Source organism: Gymnodraco acuticeps, unplaced genomic scaffold (genome assembly GCF_902827175.1).
Source record: "Gymnodraco acuticeps unplaced genomic scaffold, fGymAcu1.1, whole genome shotgun sequence".
NCBI lineage: Eukaryota > Metazoa > Chordata > Actinopteri > Perciformes > Bathydraconidae > Gymnodraco > Gymnodraco acuticeps.
Genome location: NW_022990499.1, coordinates 1,541,087 through 1,552,157, shown reverse-complemented (window position 1 = coordinate 1,552,157; position 11,071 = coordinate 1,541,087). Strand labels below are relative to the sequence as shown.

At 39.5% G+C, this 11,071-nt stretch overlaps 1 long non-coding RNA gene across 1 annotated transcript; it reads left to right on the top strand.

Annotated features, from left to right (window-relative positions):
• The first annotated feature begins 4,888 nt into the window (after positions 1 to 4,888).
• Positions 4,889 to 10,142, top strand: LOC117552869. The gene is made up of 3 exons (XR_004570046.1): positions 4,889 to 4,962; positions 5,868 to 6,012; positions 9,975 to 10,142. It is a non-coding gene; the product is annotated as an uncharacterized LOC117552869 (long non-coding RNA).
• The last annotated feature ends 929 nt before the right edge of the window (positions 10,143 to 11,071 follow it).

Sequence of the window (11,071 nt, the reverse complement as noted above, 5' to 3'; positions counted from 1 at the left end):
GGAAATGATCATCATTATTATCATTTTCATTGAAACATTTTTAAATGATCATGGTGTGATTTTTGCGAGGATTTGTAGCAAACAAAAATGTTTTCTTTACATTTTTCCTTTTACAAATATCGCACCTGCTGCGATTTGAAAATTGTTGTAGGCAATATTGCAGTTTGGATAACATTTTGATTGGTAGTTCAGCCCTATTAAATGGCCACTTTAACCTAATGAATCACCTTTTGCATATTCAGTCACTTCAAAGAAAACATGTACAGTATAGTGTATCTCATCACCGATTCACATTTTTTGACAGGATGTGAGCAAAGAATTCGTCACAGAGGACTCTGCTGAGCACGTCATGAAAATAGTTGTCCTCCGTGGAAGTGCAGCACACGAAGGCCCTCCCGATGTGTCCATCATCATCGAGGGAAGTGAGGTTCTTGATGACTGCAGATGTGTGTCAAAGGCTTGCCTTCTGCTCACAGGCTTCATATATGCAATGAACTTAAGTTATCCACCGAAGATGAAATACACTTTTGAAGTATTTCAGAAGCTCTTTCTTGAGCTAAATGTCCTGAAGATATCTCCAAAAGTCCATGCATTGTACAACAAACTTGTAGCCTAAGTGTATACAAAGGTGTTTCTTCAAATTGCAGTTCAGAGGAAATACTTGGTACAGTAGTTATGGTGTCTAGCAACAGTGACCTTTTTCATATGTTTTGCCTGAGCCCACTTTGTACAACTGCATGTTTTGTATATTGTTAAGATAATATTTCAAAACCTTGTTGAGGGGGTTCTTGACACAGCACTTTTTCGTTTCATTTGTTGTGCTTTGAGTATTTGCAGCTCAATGCTGCACATGTCAAATTGGTGAACATTTTTTCTTCATTTGATTGTGTTTTGTATGTTTTCTTGAGTGCGTTGAATTCTCAGGGCCACTGTACAACTACATATTGTGTAATTATTCTCTATAACACTAAAAGCAAGGGATGTCAGGGATGAGTGATTGCACTTAGATTTCTTGCAAAGTCATGTGCTGAATATGATAAGGGCCACATGTGATTGATTTTTTTTAAGTCAGAATTCTACCAGTGTTTCAAAACATAAAGTTGCTGTTTTAAAGAGTACATTGTTTCATGTTTTGTATGCCCATATTTAACAGGGTAGTGCTGTTAAAGGTAGAATACATATTATGTAAATATTACTTATATTTAAGTAAAAAATACTATATAATAGTGAGTACACTTAAATAGAAGAAGACATATTATGTAAATATTACTTGTATATTTAAGTAAAAAATACTATGCAATAGTGAGTACAATTAAATAGAAGAAGAAATATTATGTAAATGTTACTTGTATATTTAAGTAAAAAATACTATGTAATAGTGAGTACACTTAAATAGAAGAAGAACTATTATGTAACTATTACTTATATATTTAAGTAAAAAATACTACGCAATAGTGAGTACACTTAAATAAGAAAAACAGAAAGCACAGTAAAGTGTACTTGTGTACCTGTTGTTAGAAACACTTCTGAATTGTAAGTAGAATTTACTTGAAATGTAGGTTGTTAAATTTACTTAGAATTTCTGCGTGGAATATTGTTACCGAGGTTTTTCTAAGTAAATGTCACTCCACTTTTTTTTCAGTGCAGCAACAGCAATAACAGCATTATCATCTCTCCATAATGCAGATATTTCTCCTTGAAGCCACGGCAAAGATTATTGATGTGACTAAATTATAACCTCCACAATTCAGCATCAGTAGCCATGCAAAGCAATATGAAGCTGTTCATAAGCTCATTTAGTGTCCAAGCAGAGCAGTATAGTAAGAGCGCAGTGTAGCTTTCACATTCAGAAATCAGACATCCCTTTTTCTTCCCGCTGACACAGATGCAGTGCAGAAGAAAGACACATACAAATAAGTAAGCTTACAATTTAAAAAATAACAGGCAAAACTACTTCTAATACACAACACACAACAAAATTACCTAGCAGCTGACAACAATAAACAGTACAAGGTATTTTCTATTCATCTTAATAAAATGTTAAGAGTACATTTGCAGCACAGGGACATGAGTCATAATATAACAATGTTCATACATTGGCCCTTTCTCATTTCTCTAACTCCCCTCCTCGACTCCTATCCTCAAGACTTAGTCCCGCCCACAGGAGATGCGAGCGGAGGAGCCGAGGAGGGGAACCAAGGAGAGGAGGCGGGGAAGCAGCAGGCGGTTAGAGAAATGAGAACTCCTCTCCTCTGAGCGGTCATTTTAAAGAGACGTCCATTAATGATGACAGGAGGCACAGCAGCCCTCTGTCTGATGGACAGATGTGTTCATGACAACTTATATATTTACTTTGATTCATTCACAGTGTGGTATAATGAGACAATAACAGGCTACAGATGCGCACGCACGCACAATAAAGCAAATAAAGAGAGTAGGCCTGTTATACTGAGTGATATATATTATACACACTGCTCTGCTTTCTGCACGGACCTCACAGCTGTTCTCTCTGGAAACATCGCATTGCGATGAAAGCAGTTAATAAAATAATATCCAGGGGATGCATGCAGAGCTGTCATTGGCTGAGATAAGACATAGACGCCAGCCATTGGAATGAATGGTGAAAAAAAACGGGGTTTGTCAAACAGAGCACATGGTGTAGTCCAAACGATAGCTGGGGATTCTGGGTAGTGTAGTGTCTTCTGCCATCCTTTACTCCAAAAAAATATTTGTTTCTCCGAATCGAAGGGGAAAAATACAAAAGCATTGCACACAATTTAAACCAATCAATGTTGTGTAATTAACAAGGATAATCTGGTGTCGATGAGTAGTGCATGTATCACTGTAAAATCAATCGACAGTAAGGGGAATACTTACTTCCGGGTGTACAATTCTCCGTTATCCAATGAGAATGGACGCTCACATTGCCTTTAAGGGCAGCCGACACAAACGAATGCCGTGCTTCCATGAGCGTCAAATCCCGCCGCAGATGGGAATACATTGCAATCAGTTGAAAGCTATTTACGTCCCTTTATTAAGCTGAAGGAGCCTAGGAGCGTCACAACTGCACGCCACGGACACTGACCAAACATTACATTACATTGCATTTAGCTGACGCTTTTATCCAAAGCGACTTACAATAAGTACATTCGACCAGGAAGACACAACCTTGAAGAAAACAGAATCATATAAGTGCATCAGGTTTCATAGAGCCAAACATTTCAAGTGCTACTCAACTGGCTTTAGATAAGCCAGTCCTTTATTAGTATATAAGTGCTTTGTTAATAGTTCTATCGCTCTAAGTGGAGTCGAAAGAGATGAGTTTTCAGTTTGCGCCGGAAGATGTGCAAGCTATCTGCTGTCCTGATGTCAATGGGGAGCTCATTCCACCATCTTGGATAGCAAACCCACGTGTTTATGCTGATGGAAACTTGGGTCCCCCTCGCAGCGAGGGTGCAGCGAGTCGTTTGGCTGATGCAGAGCGTAGTGCACGCGCTGGGGTGTACGGTTTAACCATGTCCTGGATGTACGAAGGGCCAGATCCATTCGCAGCATGGTAAGCAAGTACCAGTGTCTTGAAGTGGATTCTAGCAGTTACCGGAAGCCAGTGAAGGGAGCGGAGGAGCGGAGTGGTGTGGGAAAATGTAGGAAGGTTGAAGACCAGACGAGCCGCTGCATTCTGAATGAGCTGCAGAGGTCGGATGGCACATGCAGGTAGACCAGCCAGGAGGGAATTGCAGTAGTCTAGGCGTGAGATGACGAGAGCCTGGACCAGAACCTGCGTCGCTTTCTGTTGTCAGCTGGGGACGTATCCTCCTGATGTTGTAAAGCGTGTATCTGCAGCAGCGGGTTGTAGCAGCGATGTTTGCAGTGAAGGACAGGTTGTTATCTACACTGTAAAAAAAGATCGTAATTTTACAGGAAATAACTGTAAATTTGTATAGTAATTATCATGTTTTTTTAAATAACTTGCAAAATCCTGTAAAATGACAGATATTAACTATAAATTAACAACCCAAAACATTATTTGAAGTATTTTGACAATAACAACAAATAACGTTTATTTCCTTTTTTTTTACTGTAAATTTACTATATAATATTTACAGTATTTTTGCACTTTCAGAAAATACATGCAGATGTACGTAAAATAAAATGTTTTTATCTGTAATTAAATATGTAACTCGTAATATAAAAGTGTATTACTATTATAAGACTTTAAGATGTTCTTTGTAATTTTAAGGTAAACATAAAACTGTAAGAAAAGCGTAAAATAAAAAAAACGTAAAATGTAAGTAAAACATTTTTACATAAATCATTTTCTCAATATTCGATTGAATCCAACAAAAACACAAAATATCCAATGTTGAAACAAAAGTAAATAAATATGTTTTCATGAAATTCCTAACTTACTATATTGTAAACATCTACAGTTGACAATATCATTAAAAAAAAAATCATAGAAAGTGGAGAAATCTCTGCAGGGAGGACCAAGGTTTAAAACACACACTGTTATTTACTCAACAATAAGTCACAGTTATCCTTGTTTTATTTATGTGTTCTGTTGCTGTGTTTGTTTTCCATTGGTCAATTTACAGTAATAAACCTTAGTTTTACAGTATAATGTATGGTTTTCGGATTCTGGCCGACAGCCAGAGCTACGGCACTTGAAATAGAATTCAGCCAAAACACGGCAGACAAGTCAGGCATGTTTGGAATGAGTCCACAACACTCCTGATTGGTTAATATAAACATCATCGAAGAAACCTGCCAATGAGAACTGTCCGCGCCTGTCGTTCACATTTGAAACATCCAAGTCAGTTTGAGCGGGTCTCCTCCTGCTGGAGCTACAGCTATCTGTGTGTCTGCTACAGGAGTTTATGGATTCATATCGGGATCTTTTTACATCTACACGTTAAATATGAGCATCGGGACGTCAACAAAGAACAGAAGACTTGAGATCTGGTGAGTCCTGCAACTGTAATGGAGTTAAACATGTATTTAGATAATCCTTACTTAGTTTGTGAATGTTTTATTTTTTATTTAAGGTTACGTTTCTTCTTCTAGTTAGCTGAGTTTCTTCCCGTTAAGTTGGTATGCATAATTAATAGGTTGTTAAATGTTAAGAAGCCCTGAGATGCTGTTTCTTGCAAGATGTTGCGCCCGGGAAACCCGGCTTAACATGCGGCTGCTAACGTTAGTTTACAGTTTATTGCAGTGCCGCCCCCCCCCACCCTCTCGTCTCCAACACGGGAGAATTACACATAAACATGCAGTGGGGTATCACAGTGTTGTCGCCAAGTTTAATGTAAAGTTTCACAGCTTTCTTACAGCGGAATCTAGTTTGTTAATGTTCAGTAGCCAACAGCTAGCATAGCATAAACAGCTAACCGCTAACGTTCGGCTAATTTGCTAGTTAGCTCTGCTCTATATATTACACGCTAACATGACTAGCTAATGTCACACTGTGAACTAAAATACTTTTTGTATTACTACATCATACATGCTTGGTCCAAATCACTGCTAAAATTAATTATTTTTGAAAATGTGTAGTAAAGAAACACTCAGCCATGCATGAAATAACATAGCAAAAGAATACGGGTAATGTTTGACCCATGTTGTGCCTTAGAAGTGTAGTGATACAAACATGATTTTTATTCAAAAAGTAAGAAAGGGACAAATACAAATTTGAATTGGTGTTGATCCAAAACATGTTAATTGAGGAATACCTGGGATCCTGAATGGTTAAAGTAATTTATTGCAAATATATTTACAATTAAAACTAATTCGGGTCACTTTTGACACATGTTGGTTGTATGTTGTGTAACAAAGGGTTAACATGACAGCTGTGATGTTCACTCTTTTGACAGAGCACCAGTGGACAGCGAAGACTATGGAAGAGAAGATGTGATGGTTTTGTGTGGAAAGCTGCTGACGCCAGCCTGTGTCCCTCATCAGTCTCTCCAGGCAGCACCCAGCTATTCTTCCATCTTGCAGATGAAAAGACTTTGATATGTGAGTAATAACTAACTTGTGTCTAACATAATATTGAATGTGGTTTAGTAAAGTATTTAAAAATACCCCACATTGTACATGTACAGGACAATCAGACCTTGTTCAACAAAGATCATCAGACAATTGTTTTGTCTTTTAAGGTACAGCTGCAGCAGAGAGTCTTGAGTTTGAAGAAAACACTAACATTTTATTTAGTGTTGTTTAATCAATCAATATTTACTGGTCTTGAATTTCCTCACTGGATTACAAAATGCTCGAATCTTATTGTACAGGAACATTATGCAGATTTCATCACCTGAAGATAAAAATATAGATTCAGCGATATGTACCATTTTAAGGAAATAGACTGTTAGCGGTATTTACCAAAGCTCCGCAGCTGTAGCTAGGCGCTGCTAATGAAAACTCAAGTGCTCAATTTGTTGGTTTTTCTTTTTATTAAAGGAGACCTATCATGCTATATTTAAATGATATAGTGTATGACCATACCTATATAAGGTATATTTATACATTTTATTTTTCAAAATACCAAACAGATCATTTTTTAGCCATGCCTCGTTTCGCTCATTTTCGCTCTTTTCCAAGCCTGTCTTTGAAAATTCTGAGCAGCAGCTGACCACGCCCCCCTGCAGAAGAGCGGGGCATGCGCCGGCGAGAGTCACGTTACCATGCTTTCTGTGATTACGAGTGTGGAATAAACATGTCATCTCAAAGCAATGCATGTGTTCAAGCGTATTATCAATTTGATCCAGAGATTGACCCTGAAGCAGCGGAGGTTTTGGTGGAGGTGCAAAGATCTCGGTTGCAGCAGGACGTTTCTGAATGGTTAGTTGACAAGCTGTTGTCCCTATTTATTTTACTCTGTTACGATGATTGCTACTTATTCCGTTTATATTTTGGCTAATTAGCAAGAATGCTATGTGTACAGTTTATAACTTAGAGCTTGTAACGCAAAAACAGCGATACATATATATATTTATAAAGGGAGACATTCATATTTTCAGCATATATACAATGGCCTCATTGCGTTTATTAATAGTTTACAGTCCTTTTCTTCCAACATCGTGCAACAACCGTTGGAAAGTTCAATAACTTAGAGTGATAAAAAGTATAACTCCAACAACACCTCAGTTGTCAGCAGTGTGTGTAGTTTCATGTGTTTTTAAAAGCTCAGTTATTGACTTCTTTCTACAGGTGTACATGTGCAAATTGCGGCACGATGCCTTCTGAACGGAGAATGTGTGCTGCATGGAGATACCACAGGTAACATTTTTGATAGCTTCACTAAGTTGTCTGTTTAGAGAATGCATTTTTAACATGTCATTCAATATGTTTATCACACTAGGTGTCAAGACGGATTCAGGAACTTGAGGACTCTGTAACCTGTATGGTGGACCATCCTGGATTGGAGCCTGTGTGCCTGAATGTGTTCTCCCTGCAGAATGCATTGAATATTTACAGAGCTGAACATGGTGGACTACAGTTGAGGCAAATAGAGCAGTGAGTGGTTTGTTTCTTTTGACTGAAATTGTAAAACGAATGCTAATATTGTTCATGGAAATAAATACTGGTGTATATGGCTTTATGCAATCTTTCATTGTACATGTACTATTATATATATATATATTATTACACAGCAATGGCATAACACACCCATGTGTACGACAAAAAAAGTCCACACACAACCTTATGCTTTTGAAATCAGAATATTCTTTACCCATCCAAACATGAATAATCACGACACATTTGATATCAACTCGGAACTTTATTGTCAAAATCAACGGTTCTTTGAACCCATAAAAAAAAACGAAATGTACTTGTATTTTGTATAAATTACACAAAATATTTTTTTTAATGATTTCAGGCGTCACAGGTATCTAGCCTACAGAAGCTTTGTGAGCTGGTGCTGGGGCTTCCTTGGACGCAGGATCAGAGTGGTGATTCCGGCCTGCGTTGTCCTCAAGGAGGCAGGAGTTTCCTGATCCGCAAAATGTCGATGTTGGGTTCAGACAGCAGCCAAATTGAACCGTGTAGCATACCCGGCGATGACCTCGTCCCTGTCAGGTCGCTCATAATGGTGCAGGGTCCACAAAGACTTGGTCGAAGATGAGGTCCATCAAGTTGGCCACGTAGCCTGTGCAATGTTTAAAAAAAAGCACAACAAAAAATGTGGTTTAGATTAGTATATGCATGTAAAAAACTGAAAGTTCTTTCTAATTTTATATTTGTAAATAGTTGTATAATAAATATTTTAAACACTTACGGAATGTGGGGTCAGTCTTTACTGGTTTTGCTCTGCATTCTCCCTTCCTGGCCTTTGGGAACTGCAGTTTATATAGAGGGTTTCCAGTGGATGTAGTGGCTTGTGCACGCTCAGCGTTTTCATTGTAGTGCAGGGCTGCCAGGTACAGTCTTTCATTTCCGCCATGATAAAAAAAAATGTAAATAATAGCAAAGGATGTACAAATTGTCACTAATTAGTAAGTATGTGAGGTGCTGGCCTGTAAAGAAGAAAACATAGTTAGAACAAAATCATCTCAATTTAGTATTCAGGATGAGAAAATACTATTTGGATAAATATCGTCTGAAATCCCAAAAGATGGGGCTTAAGACTCTCTATTTAGCAAAGCTCTTTGCTTAGCCTTTTCCAATCTGAGTTAGTTTTGAACCGTAACGTGCATGCTGTGTTTCTGACTCAATACAGATGATATGTTGGAGAGGGGCTGAGCTCAGTAGACTGACTGTAATGAGTGCTAGCCACTAATTAGCCTGTTGCTAGGTAAGGCCTCGTCAACAACAACAGACCAACGGGGCTTTAGCTCCGTTTTACTCGTGGTGTGTGTCCCCCCTCGCATACATACACAGTGTTGTATCCTCACACACCCCCATTTATATTCATGTGCGTAAACAAGTAAACATACAAAAGCTTTTACATATAACGCTGCAAAAAACGGCATGTCTCATTAGCGTAGCGTAGCTTAGCTTACAGATCTGATCGTTCTTACAGACTACAATCACAAAAGCTTTTACATATAACGCTGCAAAAAACGGCACTTACCTACAGAAGATTACGTTTGTTATTATAACTTACTCAATATGATTTTAGAGGATACAAAATACTAATAAATAGGAGAATAAATACTTGTGTTATCGGCTAGGGCGTGGCTTTACAGCCTTCACACAGATCGCCATTACTGCAGTATGTCTGAACATGTTAGCAAATGCCTGATAATTAAAATAAAAGACAAAGCAAAGACTGCGGAGCGTACAACATAACATGTTATAAAAACATATAAACACCTAACCGATTACTATTTGGGTTTGAGGCGACATTGATACGGCGAAGCTACATGCTACATGCTACATACTACAAGCTAGAGATAGCTTTATCAGGAAAAACACCGCTAAATAAAAACTTACAGCTTCAAAATTGGATGTGTCCTCACTGGCCTGCTCCCGGATGGTTGGTATTGATCCCGGCAATGCACGTGGCCGTGGCTCATTCCCCTGATAGGTGGAGAGTTGACCAATAAGCGGAGCACGTCTCTTTGTGACGTAGGAAAGTGTTGAAATCTGGATCCGTTTTTTTCAGATCCGTTTCAGCCACTTTTTTAGAGATTTGGCGAAGGAGGAAAATAGAGAGGGTTGTGTTTTCTGACACTTGGTGAGTTCCCTGGAACACCGGGGACACATATTCATGTATACAAGACGTCCAAAGGTGCATTTTGCATGATAGGTCCCCTTTAAGAATTGACCAAGCATATCTTCCTCTTCGAAATCCCAGTTGTACTTCGCTAACACGCAGTGCCTGGGAGGGTGCGTTTGATTGTTCCCACAATAGTGCGTGCGTGCGCTTGTGCTTCAAAGGTCCATCATACAAGATGTAGGGGATCTATTGGCAGCTGCTGATAATAACATCCATCATTATGGTTTACTAATAGTTATCACTTCACTTCCTCCTCCAGCATCTGGACACAGCAGGAACCTACGCCAGGATCCTGTTTGTGGACTTCAGCTCTGCCTTCAACACAACACTCTGGCTGGAGGCTGCGCTCCATCAGGACCAACACCTCTCTCCCTCAGGACCAGAACCTCTCTCCATCAGGACCAACACCTCTCTCCCTCAGGACCAGAACCTCTCTCCATCAGGACCAACACCTCTCTCCATCAGGACCAGAACCTCTCTCCATCAGGACCAGAACCTCTCTCCATCAGGACCAAAACCTCTCTCCATCAGGACCAAAACCTCTCTCCATCAGGACCAAAACCTCTCTCCATCATGACCAACACCTCTCTCCATCAGGACCAGAACCTCTCTCCATCAGGACCAACACCTCTCTCCATCAGGACCAAAACCTCTCGCCACCTCAACAAGGCCCCCCCCCACCCCCCCCCACTGACACTTTATCTCAGCCACAACGCAGACTCTATGCATTACATAATGGAGATCACAGGATGGTAAATAATGCAATGTTTAAATATTGCTTACTGCACATATTTTATATTCTATAATTTATTGCATTCTATTTCGATGTAAGTTACTGCTTTATTTTATTTCTATCTTACTATATTTTTATTACAGTGTTCTTAATATAGTTCGCTATCTGTGTACTTTTTAATTTTTTTAATTTGTATGTCGTGTGTCGTGGTGCACGACCCCTAGTCAAATTCCTCGTACGTGTGAACCTACCTGGCAATAAACCCGTTTCTGATTCTGATCGGTTTGTCCTCTAGGTTGCACTGCCACGTCTACAGTAGCGCAGAATGGACAGAGGAAACATGATTGGGCCTCAAGTTTTTTGCAGCCAATATTCATTTATCCTACAGGGGCGGCTAGTGGAGTACTTCGTGACCACAAAGTGTGAACGTTGTGATCAGCTGTTTTAGCGCAGTTCTCCAGTGAAGGGGGGGGGGAGTCTCCCTCCGTAGCCGGTTGGCGTAGTTTGGGCACAATTCCGTTGTACAGACCGACGTTAACAGCAACCCTGTCTGTGCACACGGAGACCGACTCTGTCGTCCGGTGATCTAACCGCCTTCTGGAAAAGCTTCACAAGTACGTCGG